At 43.3% G+C, this 23,514-nt stretch overlaps 1 long non-coding RNA gene across 1 annotated transcript; it reads left to right on the top strand.

The window, feature by feature from the left end:
* The first annotated feature begins 2,493 nt into the window (after positions 1-2,493).
* LOC125939758 (uncharacterized) lies at positions 2,494-5,616 on the top strand. The gene is made up of 3 exons (XR_007463128.1): positions 2,494-2,681; positions 4,979-5,020; positions 5,479-5,616. It is a non-coding gene; the product is annotated as an uncharacterized LOC125939758 (long non-coding RNA).
* The last annotated feature ends 17,898 nt before the right edge of the window (positions 5,617-23,514 follow it).

Here is a 23,514-nt window from a genome sequence, read left to right as displayed (position 1 = left end):
TGCTTTGATATCATGTCTATAAAGAAACCGATGGATTTTGCACTGTAATACTTTTTTTTCTTTTTTTCCTTATTTATTTTTAATCTGGTCCCAGCTAATTAGTTATAATTATCCCAGACACTTCAGCAAGTCAGCTTGCAACAAAACTTATGCTTTGATATCATATCTATAATGAAAGTCATGAATTCTGAATTGAACCATTTTTTCCCTATTTTTCTGATTTACTTGGATTGCGTCCCCGGTCGTCTCAGCTAATTAATTCTAATTATTCCAGACACTTCAGTAACTCAACTTATAGCTATAGCCTATGCTCCGATATCATACCTATAATGAAAGTCGTGAATTTTGTACTGTCCTATTTTTTTCGATTTATTTTCACCTCCTGATCATCTCAGGAGGTGAACCGGAAGTACAGTCCAAAGAACAAATGGCACTCGACGCTCCTGCCACTAAAAACTCCCGATACAGCTTTCTATTGCTCAATACGTGCAACATAAAAGTGTTTTTTTTTTTCCTTTTCTTTTTTTCAGAGCGTGAAAGAAGCCCGCGAATACACGCAAAATTGCCGCACAACTAGCCGCTCGAGGCACTATGCGTGTATCCGCGGACTTCTTTCACGCTCGGAAAAACACTTTTATGTACCACGTATTGGGCAACAGAAAGCTGTATCGGGAGTTTTTCCTGTTGCTCCATAATTTTCTGATTGACACTTTTCATGCAAACATAATATCTGAGAAGCTAATTATTTGTTATTAATTGATTAATAATGAATAATTATAATGATTATCTAATAATTTATCCAATGCAAAAAATTGAGTATCTGTAAGCGACGGCAAACAACATTACTTTGGTTCTGTCCAGCTACGTGACATTTGCATATATTTAAGTGTCGGTGCAAGAAAGTTGGGACACCCTGTATACTGGGTGTTCAAAATTATAGGCATTACGAAAATTTTAAAAAATCGCTTGTAGCAGGTAGCATAATTCTTATCGCTTAGCTTGGTTGTTCGAAGAAACGGACATTAGTAACACAAGAAATTGCAACTAATATTCTAATAGTTAACAAAAAAAGTGACTAATGAACTTCTTAGTTAATTATTTTACGACACATATTGCAATATATGAATTGTAGCCGGTGAGTTTGCAAGACGCATCCGCCTAAAATGAATTTCCAGGATAACACCAGTTTCGAGATATTATTGCTGAAAGTGTGGGACGAAATACCTGGGCGTTTTAGTTACTTTTGTGCTTCAATGTATAAAACAGCATTTTGGTAACAAAGTAAGTGTAACAACAGTGCATTCTTACGGCGAGTTTCATGGCGCATATCTCCAAACTGGTGTCATTCTGGAAATTCATTCCAAGTGGATACGCCTGACAAGCTCACCGGCTCAAATTCGTAAATCGCAATATGTGTCGTAAAGTAATAAAATAAGAAGGTAATTAGTGATTTCTTGTTAATTAGTTGAATCGATGTTTCGATTGCTCGTGCTACAAATGTCCGCCTCATCGATCAACCCAGCTCAATGATAAGAATAATGCTACCTGCCACAGGCGATTTCTAAAAATTCCGTAAGACTTAAAAATGACCACCCTGTATATATATATATATCTACAGTCACAATTGGAGCACAAGGCAAATGTCCCAACAAGCAGTGACCAATGACCGATGATTGGGCACCTCCTGGATTCCCATCGGCTTCTATTCTAAGTGGCCAGTGCCCTGTCTGTGTCAGAAAACGGAATTGCCTCCATGTTAAATATGGGCAAGATGGTGGGAAAAGTAGTATGTAAGCATAATAAATAAATATGTTTTTTTAAAGAGTGCGTTTCGTTTAGTTGTTAGCCCTTAGCGAACAATAGAATGAAACAAGTTTGGGTGATCTCTGCGACGTGGTGTCCATATTTTACATGAAAGCCTAGGTCTATTCTGTAACACGTAGAGACTGGGTGCTGGCCAGTGTGCTGGGAAACTGCTTGGCCACCACGCACAATCTACGCTGTTATACTTTGCCGGTGACAAATCGTAGCGCAGAAGCACAGGTACAAATGTTTAATCAATGGGACGGCATGCTGTCTACCGTTTGTCATAATGTCAAACTAACAAGCACGAAAAGCGACAATTGTGTACGTTGCTGATCCGTAGTTCATTTCGCGCCGGTTGCTTCACGTATTAAAATAAATAGTTCTTTTTAATACAAACGCTTAAAACTGTGCGCGCACACAGGGCGCGACATTTGCGCCGTTTGAATTTTGCACTATTTCCCGCGCGCTCCGTACGTGACCGGCCGGCGCACTGCGTTACCGCGATAAAGAAAATAGTTCCTCAAGGAACCTAAGCAGAAAACTTTCATACTCTTGAAAACCACAAAAATTGTTAAGAAATACCATTATATTACAATATTTGTTAATAAATATTGCAATTCATGTCTATAAAAGCGTGGATTTGTATGCGCGTTTTTGTGTGAATGCGCGCTTGCGCTCTTGACTCTTTGGCGCATTCCGGAACTTTGTGCGTGCGGCGTATGTGTGCGGGTTGCGTGATGAGTTTGCTGCGTTTGTTTTCTGTGCCATTTGCCTCGCTGTGACATCTTTGGTATTCCAACTTGTTGCTCGCTCTTTATGGGCTACACGTTGCCTCGAAGATCACCATGATCGCCTCCGACTCAGCCACATCGAAGGTGAGTGTTTCGAATTCCACTTGCTCGTTCGTTGCGACGCTTTCAGCAAAAGTGCGTACAGAGCCCGTGCGTGTCTTCCACGCGCCTCTGTGCTCGTTTTCATTACTAGTACTATCCTTCCGTTGTGAGAATTGGTTGTGCAGCACTAGATTTGTGATATTGAGCATGAAGTTTTGTCCTGATTTAACTTCACAGCGCGCTTGCGGCGACGTAAAGCAGCTATGTGGAGCCAGCTAAAACAGGGCATGTTGTGTCACGGCCGGGCTCGACTGTCGCGCGCGCTCGCTTCTTGCGAACGCGCGCGCCAGTCGACCCCGGCCGTGGTTGTGCGCGCCACGATTTTTGGTACGGTGTTCCAGCACCGATTGAAATTAGCCTTATTAATGAGCGCTCGTGCTCTGCCGTTTTGGTGGGCAGCTATGTGGAGCCAGCCAAACAGGGCATGTTGTGCGCGCCACGATGTTTGGTACGGTGTTGCAGCACCGATTGAAATTAGCCTTATTAATGAGCGCTCGTGCTTTGCCGTTTTGGTGGGCAGCTATGTGGAGCCAGCTAAAACAGGGCATGTTGTGCGCGCCACGATGTTTGGTACGGTGTTCCAGCACCGATTGAAATTAGCCTTATTAATGAGCGCTCGTGCTCTGCCGTTTTGGTGGGCAGCTATGTGGAGCCAGCTAAAACAGGGCATGTTGTGCGCGCCACGATGTTTGGTACGGTGTTCCAGCACCGATTGAAATTAGCCTTATTAATGAGCGCTCGGTGCTTTGCCGTTTTGGTGGGCAGCTATGTGGAGCCAGCTAAAACAGGGCATGTTGTGCGCGCCACGATGTTTGGTACGGTGTTCCAGCACCGATTGAAATTAGCCTTATTAATGAGCGCTCGTGCTTTGCCGTTTTGGTGGGCAGCTATGTGGAGCCAGCTAAAACAGGGCATGTTGTGCGCGCCACGATGTTTGGTACGGTGTTCCAGCACCGATTGAAATTAGCCGTATTAATGAGCGCTCGTGCTCTGCCGTTTTGGTGGGCAGCTATGTGGAGCCAGCTAAAACAGGGCATGTTGTGCGCGCCACGATGTTTGGTACGGTGTTCCAGCACCGATTGAAATTAGCCTTATTAATGAGCGCTCGGTGCTTTGCCGTTTTCGTGGAAACAATTCGACGTGAAATAATCCGAACTGTACTGTAATCAAGTATATTTCGTTCGCGCAACGCAGTCCGTTGATGTGCATCTACTACATGGCGTGTCGGGATCGGCGAAAATATGCGCGGGGCGTTTTGCCGTTCTAATGTATTCTGCTGCGCTGTTCGCTTCAGGATCGAGTGCCCAGAGCCCGCTGACACGCCGTGCGGTAGACACGCGCTGTGGCGCGATAATAATAAAGAATTGCAAGGACGTATATGTGATTCTATGTGATAGGTGAGATAAAAAAAGGGCTGATGCCAGCGAATGCTGTGAAATCATCAGGTTATGTGTGGTTTGTTTTCCGCCGGTACGCGCGCGGTGAAGCTTTTTTTTTTTTTAACCATTATCTCCCTTCGACGCCATCGAGTACTTCGCGCTAACGCCTTCGCGTAGGCGCTCTATATTCACGGAAAAGGCAGATTCTGTGGGATTCTATGTTCTGCTTTAGTGGGATGAAACATTCAAAATAATGTCAACGTGTGAACTTTCAGCCTTTGACCCTTCAGTAACTGATTGATTTAACTAAGTTCGAAAATCAGTAAAGGAACAAGATGCTTGGGCATATTTGCCGTGTCGTCCCACTGTGCTTCCAGTGGCATATAGGCGTTATCGACAAATGTCAAAAAATTAGCAAGGCTTTTTTTTTATGAGATAGAAGTAGACAGCTATGTCAGTAAGTTATTCTTGCTTTGAAGTCGCACACTAAAGAGGAGAGAGAGTTAAAGGGGAGCGTATCCTTGTGATCTAAATGACGCTTTGCCATAAGCTTGGAACTATGGTTTGTTGGTGGAGCAGTTCTGTGGAATACTGCAGTAGCAGCAGTTAGACGGAGAGTAAAAAATGCAACACTGGTTTTATATGAACGAGCTACCTTTAAGATGTGGCCGCAACAGTTCAGTAGATGAGCAAAAATAATTTTAAAATTTAGGAGAGAAATTAAAAACAAATTATTTGCCCACCTCACACTGCCAGTGGCAAGAGCAGCCATGCTTTAATGTTTTCAATCAGTCATTTATATCCATCCATTTATGTCGGCCTAATCGTCCTTGTAGATGTTTTGATTGTTGCTTTTGAGTTATCGTGGCGTCATATTTTAATACTGACATCTGTTTTCAGAATCAAAATGAGCCTGGAGACGCCACTGCCGGAATGCGAAAGGTGAATTCTTTGGCCATTCATCGTCTAGCGTCACCATGATCAAATGCACTGTTGCCAGGAGAATGTATTGCCGGGAGGTATTCTTAAGATTTAGTAAAAATGGTAGCATTGTCTCCTTTGCGATCTTGCATAGCCTTTGATTTGCGAGTCGATTCACCCGAAAGTATGTGAAGTATCCTAAAAATGATACTTGCATTAAAGTTTTCGATGCTTTGGTTTACTTACTATTTTATTTTGTACTGGGTGAATCCTTGTTTTTCTGAAGCACATGGCATCCTAACAGCATAACAAGCTATGACATTAGTTTTAGTTGTTTTTATTAGTGACATTAGTTGACAATTTATGTCTAGAGCAGGCAGTATTTCTGTGATTTATTCGGAGTGTTGTTGTTGTGTAAATGTGCTTAAAATCCTTAAACTACCTCACTAATATTTACCTAAACGTTCCGTTTCACATAGGTTGGAGAAGTGCTCATTCAGATGATCCTGGCACAGCTTGCCATGGTGGACCAGGCAAGTTTGCAAGGGCCTTGATTCACCATGTGGTCACGGAGAAGAACCTCATGGGCCACTCACTTCTCGGAAACAACACCACCAATAGGCAAAAAGAGGCTCTTGGCCTTATCAGGGTCAACGCTGTTATAGGCAAGTACCGTACATCCTTTTTCCCATAGCATTTTTGCATTCACATTTTGTACTTGGAATTACCAGCTTGCTATTAGCACAACAAATGACTTTCAAGTAGCCTGTGTCTGCAACTACGTGCTACAATAGCTTACTATTTGGAATGAATGTTCATTTGATCTCAAGTCTCAATGCCTCCATACTAAATTGATAAATTTTAAAAGCAGCCTTAACTGCCAGAAGTGATTGGTGGCTCCAACTGACAAAGTTAGGTGTATTTGCACATTAGTTGCACTACTTGATTGTCATTGCAATGAATAGTTGCAATGAAGCAACTACCAATCTGTAGCACCAATCTGTGAAGCATGCTACCAATCTGGTGGTATAGCGGGTGTGCTTAAGTAGCCTGAATGTGTTGTTATAATATAGGAATTGTGGAGAAGCTATGCTCAAGGGCAGTTACTGCTCAACTCGAGGGACAGCACTTCCACAAAATTTCAGCAATCAAATTGGCCCTCCAAATTCTGTAACGCAAAACATAGTGGTTTCACCTATTTCAACAGACCACATTGAATTAAAGTTGCTCCTGTCTTGAAGGAGGTCCATGTGGTGGCAGACAGTAGCCTTTCAACAGAGGGAGCTTAAGTTACGGGGCATAATTGTTTGGTTGTTTCGATCAAAGCAACAATAGGAACAGTTGCCAACTTCGTTGTCAACATTGCTATGTTTAGCAATGTCCACTCATTCTAGGCACTCAACCTATTAAGATCCAATTTATCACATTGTATTCTAGGATGTGGAAAAAAACAAAGGTATTTATTTGACTTTTCCTCACGTTCCCATAAAATGATCAGTACTCAATAGGCCCTTGGCAGCTACTATATAAAGCTTCTTACAGAACATGAGGCATGTCCACAGCTCCCACTCTGAAATTGTTGGAAATGTCTCCTGCTTTCTTACTTCAAAGACGCACTTGCCTGTTTTCAGCATTATTATAAACCAGTGCTCAAGTACTATGGGTTTAGATTTATCAAAGATTGAATGAGCTTTGTAGGTGTTCATGTTTAACCCTTTGAGGATCACATATTTTCTGGAAATACGTCCCCCAATTTAAGCGTTATATTTTTATTCTGGATTGTTCTTCAGAATGACCTTTCGAGAAAAAAAATGGGTAAATAATTTTTTAGGTCACAAAGTGACAACGGTTTCTTAGTGTCCGCTGTTTTACATCATGTTTATTGTAGCATGCAGGGCAAACTAGCATAATCACATTTTTTAAATGTAATGACACTCACAAAACATTAAACTAGGTGAATACTCCCAAACTACTGCAGTGATGGGCACCATAGAGTAAAGAGAAAGATCAGTTTTGGAACAAGCCAAGGGGCAACAGCACAATCAGGATTTTTGTAGAAGCCGCAGAAGGTTACAGAATCTGTAATGTGATGCTTGGGGACACTTCATTCTTAAAAGGTATGCTTATTTATATGTTCTTTCGCCGCCTCATAGTTATGGTCGTGACCACACGTTTTGTTTCCGCCACTCTACATGCACGGCAGTGACCCTCAAAGGATTAGCAGAGCCAGTCCACTTGCATATTTCTCTTGTAAGACTGAGCATTTCTTCGTATTTCTTCTTCGCATTTATTTGTGTTAGTGTAACCAGGTTGGCGTGCAACTGCAGTAAATCCTCGTTATAAGCAGTATTTTGTTTTAAGTAGAGAGGTACAAGAATGGCCATCACGATGCGAGAAGTGCACTTCAGTAGCATATGAGCTCGTAAAACAAATTCAGATATACCATACTCAATTCTGGCCGCATAACCGTATTTGGAGCAACTCCTGCAAGGAAAAGTGCAATAAAGGGCTGCACATTTTGATTATGATTGTTGAGAGAACTAATTTTAGTTGCCAGTAGTCTACCTTTAAGTTTTTTCACCAACAGTATGAAGTCTTTTTTCCACCATTTTGTTCCTAAGCAAGCAACGTTCACATTTTCACACCAAGGATATTCATGAAGTTATTCTGCCCTAGTGGGCTTTTCGTGTTTGCCTTCTGCATATTGTACTAAGTGGAGTCCTCCGGCGCCACTCCACTTTAAAAGCTGGTCATTCTCTAGAATTGAACTCGTGAAAACTTTGAATAAACAAAACAAATGAAATAGTTTCATTATAACAGGGCGTACTGTATGTTGCACTTTTGCATGTGGAACATTGATCTTAAACCTCATGCTGTTTTTCCTTTTTTTACAGGCTTTACCTGTCACAAGTTTCCTGGGACAAACATGGCCTACATTAAGAACACTCTGGCCTCACTTCTCGCAAGGCACCTGAAGTGTCCAGAAGAGCTCAAGTCTGTGGACAGTTCAAGTGTTGTGCACTTGCAGCCCTCACCATTTTTTTATTATTATGATGTTTCTAATCACCTGAAAAGCCCAGGTTGGATGGTTCAGACACAAGTACTGTGTTGTGATTAATAATTAATTGCACAAGTGTGGCGCTTTGTATTTTAGTACATTTTTACGTAAATTTTTAATATATTTCTACAAAAGATAGTGTTTCTTGAGTATTTTATTTCATAGGTATCTCGGGTCATTTCATACCAAGACTGTTCCATGACGGCACACCATTTCAAGTTTGTTTGATAAAGTAAAAGTAGGCACAGTGATTACAGAAAATTAGGTTTCGTACGTATACCAGAAAGTGGAATCTGTGCTATTTATTGTCAGTGGTTCTCTTTAAGAAAAACTACATATTAACATATGTTTGTAGTAATGGTTTATTTTGCTATTTCAAAACAGTAAGAATTAAGTGGCAAAAGTTTGCTTAAATTCAGAGTGCTACAACAGTTCTCGGGCGAGGCAGCGATGTGCTTTCTTTCATGTACGCATGAAATCTGATTTCCTGCAAATTCTTTCATTAACTTGTTTTGCGGCACTCAAAAATTAAAAAAAAATTTCCTCATGCCTGTTCCATTTAAGTCTTCCAGCAGGTAACTAATGGCCACTGTCTATCAGATAAAAATCTAAACTAGTCAAAGTGAATAAATCGCTTGGTATGTAATGACCTGCCCAGGAACCTAGTAATTATGGCAGAAAATGCAACTGGATCGTGCCACAAGCAATGCAGCACAATAAACTGCTGCCATGGCACAACTTATTGTAATTACCATGTCGTTTCAGAGGTAGATAACGTTTAGTAAAATGGGCACACACCATTTCACCAATAAATAAGAGTCAGTGGGCTCATGCAAATTGTGCCATGATTATTAAGTTACTGGCTACCAAAGAGAAAACAAGTACATTTTACATTGTATTTACTGTAATGCTTGTATAACATTTATTTTCTATTTATTTCAATTTTGAGAAATGTTTTACTTTAGGGCCACGCAAACTTTACATCTCTCAATATTCAATTTCGTTATTGTATCAAGCTGCTGGCAGTTTGTAGATTGCGTTAGGAATTTTTTGATCTTCAGGCACCATTGGCTGTACAGTTAACAAATGTTTGGCTTCAATAAACAATTCATCTAGAAAAAAATGCTTTTTGTCCACATCAATTTTGAGCTGTTGATTTCTTGAAGGAGTATTGATTTTGTGTGTTAAGGGAATTCAAAAACTGGCATAATGGTTCTGCTAGCAGCTCTATAATATGTTTTATTACAGGCTATATCTAAAAGTGGTTTTGATCACTGGGTCACCCAGGTCTGCAATACAGAAGTGCCTGCATTTTAGTTTGCCCCGATGCTCTAGTATGCAGGGACCACATCAATATGGCATCAATGGTAATGCTATGAGACTCAACGTAGCTCAGCGGTAATTAAAGAAAAGTCTAGTGCACTTTTCAACACTACTCACGAAACAGCATATTTCAGTGGGCTCTCAAGTGATTTCAATAGTGACGTTCAACACTGCTCCAATAATATTTAAATGGTGTTGCACTATTGACTAACATTGCACGTTGGGCTTGTTGGTATAATATAATGGAGGCAAAAGGCCTAGTGCATCAGAAACAGGACACAAGAGGAAGAACACAGAGAACACACACGTTTGGCGCCTAACGTGTGTGTTGCCTGTGTTCTTCCTCTTGTGTCCTGTTTCTGATATGTAGCACCATTTGACTCCATCAAGCAATATTGACATTTAATGCTCATCCAATAATACTTCAATAGTGTTTCAATATTGAGGTTCAACAATGCTTCAATAATATCTCAATGGGGTTTCAATATTGATGTTCAATACTGCTCCAATAATATTTCAATGGGGTTTCAACATTGACATTCAACACAGTTCCAACATTATGTCAATGGGGTTTCAATATTGGCATTCAACATATTTCAACAATGTCTCAACAGGTTTTCAATATTGACATTCAACACATCTTCAACAGTTCTTCAATGGGCTTTCAACATTGGAATTCAACATGGTTTCAACAATCCATCAATGACTTCTCAAATTGAAACGACCCAATGATGTTTCAACAAAATGTCGCGGGCCAATTTTCAACACCTGTCAACAATTTTCTCAATAATGTTTCAACAAAGCCTCAATGTGATTTCAATGCCCTTTTGTTGACATTGACCAACGACTTTTCAACAACTTTTCAACAATTTTTTTTGTAAGGGCGTGCTCAGCACCTGAAGTAGGAAATGCTTCAGAAAGATATTCAAATGGTTGCACAATGTCACTGTTAGGAGGACGATAAAAACAACCCGCTTCAACGTGTTATGCATCAGAGAGCTCAACTTTGCGCCACACAGCTTCGCACTGAAGGTTGTCAAAGGATACTGAGACACATTGAAAACTATTCAAGCGTTAGCGTTAAAGGCCCCGTGTCGCAGAAAATACGGTTAGACGTATATATTTAGGTATATGTATATGCCACGCCTTGCTATATAACATCCGGTAAATGCGGGTTATATTGCCACACCATTATATCACTAAAGTTTCTCATACCTTGTCTTAAGTTCTTGACACAGTTATTCCTCGGAATTTCGAGAATGACAGCCCACAAACAAAGGTAATGAATCACCAATAGCGCATGTCCTTTGTGTTAAATCTTTTCAGACTTTAATATTAAAAGTGCTAAACAATAACAGAAACTTCAAAGTGATGTATATTGTTTTTTGGCGTGGCTTTGCACTACCGCCGGCAACGGCCCACGCAAGAGGCTGCGTTTCTATCAGAAAGCTCGCTGTTGTACATATGGTTCGCCGCTAGCGTTTCGCCGTAAACATTACGGTTACATAAACTGCAGTTGCCGGGAAGCGTGAGAAGCAGTCAGGGATTTTTGAATGTTATCGCGTTCCACTCTTAAATGCGATGCTTAAGCATTCTCCAAGCTTTTATCATCGAGAATGTACACATTCCCGCCATATGCATCGCGATCCTCGCAATATAGGCGTTAACATGAGATGGAAATAAGTGTGCATTGTAAGTGCTGTCGTCAAGCCACGACTAAGTGGCTAAAACGATATCGACATTAGTAGTAGCCACGAAGTCCAAAGATGCATCCTTTTTTTATGTATTATGCTCCGATAGTTTACGACAACGAAGACAAGTTCTTGCTGATGACACTTTTGGAGTCGCACGGGCGGTTTTGAGCATCCGAATTTCGACGGGTGGTGATATGCAAATGCGCTAGCATAGGATGCACTGAATGCACGTTTAAGAGCCCAAGGTGGTCAATATATTCCCAAGTCCGCCACTATGGTGTGCCTCTAAATGAGATCGTGGTTCTGGCATGTAAGGCCCCAAAATTTATTGAAATAATATAAGCGAACCTCTGGGTGTCATATGTTTCAAATTATTTGAGTAAGTCTCCTTCACCTTCTTTCTTTCTTTTTCACCAACACTCTGTAATATCTCTATGATCACTTTGTTAAGAAATAAGAAAATATTCTTATACGAGTTGATATTCGAAGTTTGTTTTTATCGAATATTCGTAATCGAGGTGGGCTTTTCAGAGAATAATCTTTAGTTTGAAGTATGGCTCCTCCTGTCTGGTCTTCCTTCTTGTGTTCTTATTGTTTTGCGCTCAAAGTCAATTATGAATTCGCAATCTATTTGGTTCGGAAATCTCGCATTTGAACATCCTCATACAAAACCAATGCCATCTACACGGTGCAATTCATGTTTTTCCCAAACGCATCGAAGACATACAGTCCATAATAAGAAAACGGTAAAATTTCCGTCCTGAGGATATCACTTTTGAGGCTTTCGTAATTCCACTGGGACGGTGATTGTCTTCTTTCTAGTTCACATGAGCATATATTGCATGCTCATCCATCAGAAACAGCTGCCAAAGCTTAGAAGGGCAGAAAGCTGAGCAAGTTGGTAGAAATGTATGGGTCTGAAAGGTAGACGTGCTATACACAGACGTGGGTAGGTGGAACACCACTCAACTTTTCATTAGACGACCGCGATTGCAAATACACTCCAAAATTTGCATACAGCTTGTTGTACAAAAGAACCAAGAATTGTGCCCTATGGCCGAGGCATTGCATATCAATGATTGAGGCAGCACGTGTGCTGCCCTCAATTATCTTGCACAAAGAGGAGCGGTAATACCTAAGCAATTATCTTTAGCGAGTGCCAGTACGAGTTTAAGTTGATGGGCTGGTGTTGCATCCCTTTGAAAAGCGCAAGTAAGGTTTGTGCCTCCCCCTATATCCACCACTGCGCGACGTTTCCGTTGATAGCTGGCGTTCAACTGTTTAATCACGTCGTCCTTTTTGTTCATACATGCGTCCGTGTTAGCACACCTGCTTTCCTTAACATGAGCTCCCATAGCGAGTGACAGTGCTGCTATCTACATTGGCAGAGGAAATGCGAGGTGAAATTCGATGGTACCACAACATTGGGCTCAGCTTAAGCGCAAAATGGTGATGTGTTATTTCTGTTTGTATTTTTATTCACGCCTATTTGTATCGAATGTGTGGTGTTGATATCGAGACCAGACACTTCCAAAGAAAATCTAGGGTCAACAATCGTTCAAAACAACTGTGTGCAAGCCGTACAGGGCCCTAAGTAAAGTGCATACGTAGTGTAATTAGCACGATTTCTTTAGAGCGAAGGTTTCTTCGCGAACCCTCCCGAACTTTCCCGGCGTGTCTGCCGGGTGCTGCAGCTGGCTTACAAAATAGCTCACAAATTGAAAAAAAAGAAGGAAGAAAAGAACTTCGTTGCTCTATAGTGGAACCTAATCTCTATCTCTCAGCGCAGCAGCCAAATGTTGTAACCACAATCGCACGTATACATCTACCGTACCAACGCCCACTAGCTCTGAGATGATGGACGCATGTCATTGCGTATCTGGGCTTCGCGAGGGCACATACGCATGCCCCAGTTTCGTCTGCGTCAGAGACGCAGGAGTGAAGGGGGCAAACTTATAGCGTTTGATTACACGCTTCACAAAAGCTTTTGTTCACATAGATTACAACGTGTGCATTGGATCTGCGAAACTTTTATCTTTATGAAAAGTGTAGATGTTCAGCACGCTCTTATAAACGTTACCGGCTTCATCTTGACTTAGAGCTGTTGCTTTCTCTTCATGGAAGTAATTTGAGCAGAAAGAAAGTAGCAAAATATTTCATTTATGGTTAAGCATTTGACCTGAGGCAGTGAAGAAATGCATTATCTGAAACTATGTGGCGGATAACTTGATTATGTTCGCTATAGGCAACTTTCCCTGTGTAGTAGATTTCACACTATTATGCGACCACATGAACACTATAATTAGTCACAAGGATATCAAGGAAATTGTTTCTGTATCTTTCCGGTTTTTTCTAGGTCTTTTACTTCTTGCGTTCAAGTTCAGACCTGTAAGGTGGATATCTGCACACGGTAGTGTATTCCAGTGACAAAGGAAAGAAACACGAGCAGCGACAGAATGGAAGTGTTGAAATTGAATGTGCCATCGTATAGTATATTCGTCATTTTGATTATATCGTCGGTTGTCTGACAGAACAGTTTTCCGTTCCTTCTCTCGCCTTAGATAAAAAGGAAGCCGCGTACCTTAATTGTTCTGGCATTTGGAGCACCGTCTCGACTTCTAGCTGTCTGCGAGGGCGCTTTCTTTAAACTGAAGGATTCATCCTGACTTCAAACATGCCGCGCACGATAAACATGGACCAGAAAGTGAGAGACGCGGATACACGCAGTGCTACGTGCGTCCCCATATGTCTCTATAAGCTGCCTGTGCACTTTAGTCACGTCTTTGGTGGCTTCTCAAATATGCCTCATGAGGCGCTTTCAGCATTCTGCTGTTAGCTATAGAAAAGGCGTCTGAGCAACTTCTCACAGCGCTGATGAACAAACAACGATGGCGAATAGCAGTTGTCATTTCTAAGGTGTTCTGATGCTTCCATTTCCCGCGTTTGAGGCCCTGGGTGTTTCCACATGCAAGAATGACCGAACTTTCATCGTAATAAATAAAGAACTTTGGGTACCCTACAAAATATGACGATGACATGTGCGTGCGCTTAGGGAGGGCAACAAGAGCTTCTGTGTCTCTGCAAAAGAAAGTCAACTTGGGTTGGAAATGTGTACCTCTTACTGGTGCAGCAGTAACTCTTTCTCAAAGTGCTGGTTGGCAAAAACACGTTTGTTAGGCCATTTTAGATGTCTTGCGTTCTTTGTTCTTTTTTTAACGCTATATTGCTGTCAACGACATCAACCCTTTTCTTCTGTGTCTTCCTCATCACCATGCTATCCTGGTAAAACGCCCGTCCTTGCTAGCACTCAAGCATTACTTTGCCTTACCTAGCTCTCTTTCACCTAAGGAGTCCTGAGTAGTCAGCCTTACAAAGGCGCACTGCGATTATTCTGTGGCGCACCAACGGCATAACTACAGCGAAGGAAGGCAAACGATCGGCTAGACTAACTAGGTTTTCTGGCGTCTCGTGTGCTAACGGTAACCTAATCACCGAGGGGAAGCTACGTAGCATAGCCCTCTAAACAGTTTAGGTCCTGACTTGGAAGCTGCGGAAAATATCAGGTCATCGCGTCTCCCTTCACGCTTCACCGCTTCAACGCTTTTGTCTCTTTTGTTTACAACCACACTTCACCCAGTCATGCAAAAGTTTAGGCTCCTACAAACCGTAGCTCTGTCTCTTGTGATGACCACGATTTCATCTCTTCGGCTTGCAACTTCAGTTTCCAGATACCCACCACTGGCCTGCAACAGTGGTGAGGATATGTCCAGTCGATCCTGTAGAACTCTTTATTCCGGCAAAAGCTGGTCGTCCCACTGGTTGAGCACGACGGCGAGCGATTGTCTCTGTACACTGGGAAATCAGTTCTGTGGAATCCCACAAGGTGGAGGAAATATCACGAAAAAGAAAAAAAAAAACTGTCATCGAACCGAATTTAGCACGAAGCTAAATTCAGGTGGATCACAATTTCTTTCTTGACACTGTACTGTGGCTATTGCCACATAACATAACTTATAGTTTTCTCATCGCCGAATTGCTCTCAAGCAGCTGCGTCGGCCATCTCTATGCGTAATGCGTAGGAATTGGTAAACACAAAGCCCAGCCAAAGCCTAGAAAAAAAGGGTTGCGCCTCTTTTGGGAAGTCTCTGCCATACTAATGTATACAGGTATTCCTTTTTTTCTCGTACGAGTAACGGCTTGAACAATCTGCCATCAGAAGGAGTAGAGACCGCTGATTTGAATTGGTTCCTTCATGCGTTGCTTGCACTGTCTTTGTGACACTTGTTTTATTTTATATCGTTCTTTGTTCTCACCCCGTACACAAAGTAAATATTATAGTTTTAGGTGGTATTTGCCGCCGGTTTTGTTTCTCAGCATTATCTGATGCAGTTGTTTTCCTTAGTAATGAATATTATGTTTCCCCGTGGTACATGTATCTGCTTCCTCCCTACTCACTATACCATATAAGATGTAGTACTATATTACTTTTTTTTCGATATGTTATTCAGGCTGTTGTTCTGAAAGACAAATCCTTTTCCACTTCACTTTGCTAGTTCTACATTTCACATTGTTTCTCTTATACAGTTAGAATTTCTGTATTGTGCTACCTCTAGTTGATCACCCATTGCTGCTCAAATCTGGCATTTAGAATGGCAGTGATTTCATAATAAATAAATAAATAAATAAATAAATAAATAAATAAATAAATAAATAAATAAATAAATAAATAAATAAATAAATAAATAAATAAATAAATAAATAAATAAATAAATAAATAATCTGTGCGTCATCAGAACAGTGCTTAGTGAATATCCGCACTGAGTGGAATAGGTATTGAGAGTGTGCGTGCGAGGAATCTTCATCATCACTTTCAGCTCCGCAAAGCATGCTTTCCGGCGCCCATAACAACTTCACGGCGTGCACAATTTCGAAAGAATCTGTGATATCTGCTGTTGTATTTACCGAGTTCGGGACCGCTGAACGGAAGTGAGCCTGAGTGCTCTGAGATCACAAGGTATGGTTGTTTTAGGCCTCTGTGTTTCCTTTCTTGCTGTTAGTGTACCAGACTTAATTTCAAGAGCGTACCCTCCTGTATCGTGTAGCTTCAGTTGTTAGTGTAACTGAGACACAAGACTTTAACAAAAGACTGCTGGGGCGTGATAGGAGAGATTTGTTTGCTTCGCGTTCGGTTCAGTTGCTGCAACGTCACAATGTGGCAGTTGGCAAAATTTGTGACAACGGGAGGGAGAGAGCAGCCAATGTTGTTCGCTTTCTCTGGACTTTGTTCAAATCAAAGTGCCTACTTGTGTTTTTGTAGTCGACTAAGTGAAAGATAAAGAACTAATACCTTGCAATGCTTGCTGAGGCTCACTTGCCTTTGACATTACCATTGATACAAGGCGATATGTCTAAAACACTTGCTTCCAACTTTAGGCAATAAGTAGTTATGAAACTGTATTTTATGAACAGAAATTGCATGTACAAGGCTACTTCGACCCTGTTAGGGCCTGAGTGGTCATAAAGCTGTTAATATTTTTAAAGCTTTACTTGCTTGATGACTGAGCAGGCGAGATACACTGGCAACTCTTCAAATCTGGTGACTTTCTAGAACGTACATCAGACTTAGAGGTTACCTGTCCACATCTAAAGTCTGTTGCGTCATCCACACTAGTTCGTGAATGCTGAGACCAAGCTCATTGGGCAATCCAACCAGTCAGTAGCAATTGTGAACGCACTCATGAATACGTCACTCACTGGTTGTTGGACCTGGAACGTAATTAACGTGTACTTTAGAAAGACTCTCTGCCTCGCAACCATTTAGCGGCGAAAAGGCGGGTGGGTGGACTTTCGTACAGAATGCAGGAAGGTCTTCGCTAAGCAGCGGTCGTTTGTGGATGTACCGTACACGTTAGCCTCATTACGATTTGATTGCTTGAGAGGGTTAGGCAAATGATTTTTTCCTGGGTGTGCGTGTGTTCCTATGGCTGCCCCACTTACTAGGGTTTGCTAACTTTCCATGACTAATGGAACCGTTAAACTTCAGGAAGCGAGTGGAAACCTCAATTTCGTAAACAACTGGGGGTAGTTGTGCAACACAGTTTCGGCTTCCTGAAGTTGATCATCACGCGCGCTTTGTTTTTCAGCTCGTGACTTGTTCTAATTACTATTGAAGCTTTCAAATTTCAGCCAGGTGCCCTTTAAAAGAGCTTTATCTTAAAAGAATGTTCTGTTCTCGTTAGTGATACTGGAAAGAAGGCTTTTCTCAACTGACACTGCGCAGTGGCGCAACTTAACATAAACTCAACGTTTATTAATGCACACGTTTAATTTACACAATGGAAAGTCGGATCACGTGCCTTTCTTATGCCCTAGCTCTTTTTTTTTGTTCCGACCCAGCATGGCATTTTAGTAACATGCCGATTTCATAGACTGACAAATTTTCTATCCCTATCTCTGCCTCGCATTTCTTCCTTTTGTTATTGAAGTTAATATAACGAAAATATGTTTTGGCTCTATGACGGCGACAGCTGCTCATTATCATGTATTAGTTATGTAAAGGCATTTATTAGACACCAGCCGTTTGGGCAGACCGTTGTTTCAGGGTTTGAGCTCTCAGCACGAGCAGCGTTTGCCGAGGAAAGCGCAGGAGGGATCGACCCACCACCAGAAAGGACTGGAGAGCATGACCCAATATGGCTTTCGCATCCTTCGGTACAGTATATATATATATATATATATATATATATATATATATATATATATATATAGAGAGAGAGAGAGCGAGAGAGAAACTTTATTTGGCTGGAAAATATTTTAAGTATAGCGGTGGTCGGAGCCCCTCAGTCCAGGGCCCCACTGGCCTCTGCCGCCTGCCTGACCTGGCTAATTAAGGACTTTTGTCCTGCCAAGTCGGAACGGGCGAGCTGTGCCTCCCACTGCTCCATTGAGATATTATTAGTTGGCCTATGAGGGTGCTTAGTACACTCCCAGGTCACATGTATTAGTGTAGGTATGCCACCGCACCAAGGGCACGTGGCCCTATAGCGGGTGGGATACATGGCATTTAGCAGTTTTAGATGTGGAAATACCCCGGTCTGTATTTTGCGCCAATCGGCGGCATCTTCCCCGCTGAGTTGTGGGTGAGGCGGCGGGTATTTTCTGCGGACTCCACGCTGATGAGCAAGGATGTCTTTTACATTTAAATTGATGGGATTTTGTGAGGGATAGTGTGAGGGGTTGGGGTTCGAAGAGGACGCCATCGCTCGGTTAGTAGACGCTCGAGCTAAAGCGTTAGCCTGGTCGTTCCCCTGTAGCCCCGCATGTCCCGGGCACCAGAGTAGGCGATGGCGGTGGTTGAACAATTTGGGGATTATCGCGAGGCTAGTCGCAGTCACGTGTCCCTTAAGAAACATGCAACATGTCTCCCGGGAGTCAGTGACCACGACCGAGTGCTTTTGAGAACGCTCCACGTGAGCAAGTGCGATCGCCACTGCTAACATTTCGGCCGAGGTGGGGGAGCCCGCCGTGGTCGACGCGGCAATTTGCTGCTGGCTGATCGCGTTCACGACTGCCAGGGCGTACCTCCTTTGGTAGCACTGCCCGGTAGCCTCTGCATACGCAGCTGCCTCCGTGTAGTACGTATTCTACCTAGCGTTATTGGAGTACATCGATTGAATATGTTGTGCGCGAGCTTTGCGCCTTTCCTTGTTGTACTCGGGATGCATATTCTTGGGAATTGGAGCTACTGTAATTTTGGATCTCAACGAAGGAGGGAGAGGTACGCCCTCTTCGGTGAGATAAATCGGGTATGCTGGGATATTAAGTCTTGCCAATATTGCCCTACCAGTTTTTGTGAAGCTGAGGCGCTCCCTCTGTCACATCAGAGTGGCCTGCCTCAGTTCGTCGAAAGTATTGTGTACTCCCAAAGCTAGCATGCGCTCCGTGGAGGTCGATTTAGGCAGGCCTAGAACCGCCTTGAAAGCTGTTCGAATTATCGTGTTGGCCTGCCTCTCCTCTTCCCTGTTCAGGATTTGCTAGGGCAAGCCATATGTGATTCGACTAATCACTAAGGCCTGTACGAGCCTTAGGTTATCGATTTCTCGCATTCCCGCCTTTCTATACGTCACTCAACGTATCATTTGGGCTATGTTGTGGGTTGCGGATTTGATGGTTTTGATCGTCTGTGCTGCTCTCCCGTCACTCTGAAGCCACAAACCCAGGACTCGCATCGTAGGTACCTCTCGGACCATTTGGCCCTCAAACACAATGTTAATCGACCCTCTGGATTTGTAGCGTTTCGCGTGTATCCGGATGACCTCGGATTTTTCGGGCGCGCACTTCAGCCCGCTCGTGTGAAAAAAATTTCTCCACCGCTAATACCGCGGTTTGGAACATGTATTCTTTATCCCCTAGGGAACCTCTGCTCGCCCAAAGCGTGATATCGTCAGCGTAAAGCGTGTAACCTAGGTCGGGTATCCGATCGAGATCGCGCGCAAGGCGACACATCGCCATGTTGAAGAGCAGAGGAGATATTATCGCTCCTTGAGGGGTTCCTTTGCTCGGCATTTTAAATATCTGCGATGTGATTTGGCCAATATTGATGCTGGCCTCGCGGTTGGAAAGAAACGCCCTTATGTAATTGTAGGTGCGCTCACCACAACCCGAGCGTTCGAGTTCCTCGAGTATTGCGCCGTGAGAGACATTGTCGAAGGCCCCTTTGAGGTCTAGTGCTAGGACTAGTCTCTCGTCACCGTACGGCATATTGGTTAGAATTTCGTACCTTAGTAGGAGGAACGCGTCTTGACACGATAAACTTGTGCGAAATCCTATCATGGAGTCTGGGAACCAGCTCCGCTCTTCCAGGAATCGCTGTAGTCTGCTGTGGATCACCCTCTCATAGAGATTACCGAGGCAGGACGTGAGCGATACCGGCCGGAGTGTATCGATCGAGGGATTTGGGGATCATGATTATATTAACCAATTTCCATTCTTGGGGCAAATCTCCCTTGGCCCAGTACTCGCTATTGAAAGTCTTTGTTATTTTCGCTAGGGCCACCGAATCCATGTTTCGAATCATTAAATTTGTGATCGTGTCTGGGCCCGGTGCCGAGTTTTTAACTGCGGCTTGTGCCACTTCGTACACTTCCGCGTACGTTATTTCTTCGTCTAATTTAGGGCTGGCCTCTCCCGCGTATGGTCTCGCCGTGTAGGGTGATCCCGCCGCGGGTGAGGGTCCTATGTATTTGTTCTGAAGGACGTCGACTAGTTCTTGGTCTGTACCCTGGAAATTGTGTGCTATAATTTGGAGCTTCTTGTTATTCTCAGTACGTGTGCTCATTGGGTCTAGCATAGTCCGGAGTATTCGCCACGTACTGGTCGTTCCCAGTGTCCCTGATAGGTTTCCGCAGAAGGTTGCCCACTCGTTTTTAGTTAGCTCGTTGGCGTGGCCTTGGGCTTGCTCTGCCAATAGAGCGATGCGTTGTCTTAGGTGTTTGTTTAGGCGCTGTCTTTTCCACCTCTTCCCGAGTTTCCGCCTCTCTTCCCATAAGCTGACTAGGTGAGAGTCTATCACCGGCGCCTCCGCTGTGCGCTCTATGGCTTTGGTGCTGTCCCCGTGCACTTGTTGAAGGAATTTAGTCCATTCCCGCATGTTGGTCAGGGTGGTATCTGAATCCTCCTGTGCCCTCTGGAGTTTTCTATAACGAGGCCAATCGGTTAACTTGGTGGTTCCTATTGTTCTCCGTATGTTGGTTGTGGAGAGCGCTATTCTGATTATGTCATGATCGCTTCCCAGGTTTTCGTTGAGGGAAACCCATTGTACGTCTCTGAGATTAATTGTATATGCACGGTCGGGCGCCGTGTCTCTGCTGACGCTGTTACCCGTGCGCGTTGGTTTGCCAATTTGATTGATTGCCCGTAAGCACAAGGCTGTGGCGGTACGCTCGAGTAGGACAACTTTTTTAATAGATATAATGAAAGTTACGACGAAACAACGTCCTGACATTGAAAAAGCTACAGTATATATTCGAGTAAATACGGCACATACGCAGGGTGAGTATAAAATGTTTGATATTGATCGCCGCACAATGAAACCGCTGCGAATATATATGTTACTTTAACACAGCTAGAGAAAACGCACCCAATATCTTGAACTGAACAGACTGCAGCGGGTCTATGGTCGGAACAGTATTTATGAGGCTGCGCATAATGATTGCACACACGGGGTCGTTTCGTTTTGCCATTTTGTTGATTTCTTACATTTACGAACTAGGAGGCTTTGCATATTCGAACAATTTCGTCTCGTGTTATTCGTCGATTCTATGATCCACCGTTCGTACAGGATTCTGGAATACTTTCTTGTTTCTTTTGTGGCGGCTTTCGAAGAAACAACGAGTCAGGAAGAGATCGCATGGGTCATCTAAACGTGCGATCTCATGAAAAATGCATCCATGGCAGAATAATCTTTAGCGGCGTCAAGATGAAAAGCAGAAGTCCGAAAATGTGGACCACTTGCGTAATAAAGGCAGGCTTCACATTAAGCACGTAGTGACCGTGTGAATATTTTCGCTTACGCCGCTGACGTAGCCAAACTTCCTTAGTAGGCTTGAAGGTATGGGAGCTAGCATGTCGAGTTCTGCATCAGCGGCACGGAGTAAAATGGAGCTATTTTCCCGGCCCGCTGTGTTTTATCCTGTTCGCAGTAAAGGAAATACCAAACAACAAACATCTTTTTCTTAAAACTGCTTACGAATTTTGGGTGTATAGCTCGTGACGCGGAGAGAACACGTGAGTGTGGTACGTCCACGTGGCGCAATTGCCTGGCAAATGGCGATACGCTGTCCTAGGAAATGACCCCCGAACGATTGCAGCAAACAAATTTCAAGACGCTCTGGCTCTTTGCGCTCCGTGCTGGCTAGGTACGAAGTGGCGAAATCCCTTGCTCTCAGGCGTGGAATGTTATCTCGGTTAAACACCTTTCCAGGAGCTTTTTTGAACCTGGCCTGTAATGTGGCCGCACGCTAACGTACTTCGCTGAGAAGGAGGGATTGCCGGACGTGTCAGCAGACTTGGGATTGAGCGCACCACAATTACGTCTGACTGACTGAATAAGAGGTAGTGAGTGGGCCTAGGCCTCCCACGTGGGGACGTCGAGTTGTTGCGTCTCGGAAGAAAAAAAAATCTCGGACAGGACTTACCATTGCTAACTCTAAGTATGTGGTAGCATACCAACGTTGCGATGATGGGGACGTCTCGAAATTTGCGCGCGCATGCACCGTGGACGGCTTTGCACACTCTCATTTATCAACATGAGGTTTCTATACCTTGCATCAATTAAAAGCTTGCGCTTCCGTGCACACTGTGATGCTCGCGCGCGTGCTCAACACACCTCGAGCTTTCTGTTAGATACCTCAAATGTGGGTGCCTCAAACTGTTAGATACCTCAAACTTGAGTGCCAGCGAAAAGCGGGATCCTAGGCCTCCAAGCTCTGCTATGTTTGCATGAACACGACTAACTTGGGTGGAGTCGGCTTGTCAGGCAAAAACTGGTCACTGAGTTCACGTAAACGGTGATCGGGCTGAGCGAGCGCGGAAGCGAGATTAGTCAACCCAATGGCAGGAGATGGGCTGACTCGACCGACCTGCTTGGAAACCTTCATGTAAACGCGGTTGGGTCGGGCTGGGTCTACTCGACTTCTGACGGGAAGCTCTAGTTAGATGGATCGTTCGCATTCGCGTTCTACTGAAAATTTGATGTCTTGTATAATTCATCCCTGTAAACCGAATTACTTGTTATATGGAAGAGTTGTAGTGCTGCTTCACGGCCGTGACTATTTGGCGGCAAACCAATTGTCGCCACCTTCAGTAGCAGTTAGTCGATGGACCAGAGCTCACCGTCTCTGTATACAAGAGAGAGCTGGTGGAAAAAAATTATACAGTGATAAAGTACGTACATTTCAGAGACACCACCCATATACATTTCTGGTCTGAAATAAAATGTGACTGTTTTATTGAGAAAGGGTTCTCGGTTCTTTCTTTGACTATGTACAACAGCAAAGACTGAGTTGCATATATTTGAAGAGAGAAAACGAACTGATTTTTGTTGCATTTACGTGCGAAACCTTGCAGCGGTTCGAATAGCGAACCACTGGCTTTCATTGCATGGCAAATTAGGCTAATAATCCGCGCTTTCTTTCATAATTTGGTTTAAGGCCGTGTTTTCTAGTCATTACCTACGAGCCTGTGTGTGCTGTCGTTGGTCACAAACATTACATTGCACTCAAAAATTGGTGGGTTCCGTGTAGCTATTTTCTGACTTCAGTGTTGACAGGACTATCGCTTTCAGCTTCTAACCGTAAAAGAGGAACAAAAGAGTGTGATAACAGAGTGATGTGCCTGAATTGGCTATCTGGTGCACATGTCTTCCGTGTTGAAACCCATAG

The sequence above is a fragment of the Dermacentor silvarum genome, chromosome 8 (assembly GCF_013339745.2).
Source record: "Dermacentor silvarum isolate Dsil-2018 chromosome 8, BIME_Dsil_1.4, whole genome shotgun sequence".
Classification (NCBI taxonomy): domain Eukaryota; kingdom Metazoa; phylum Arthropoda; class Arachnida; order Ixodida; family Ixodidae; genus Dermacentor; species Dermacentor silvarum.
This window is presented reverse-complemented; position numbering and strand designations above follow the sequence as displayed.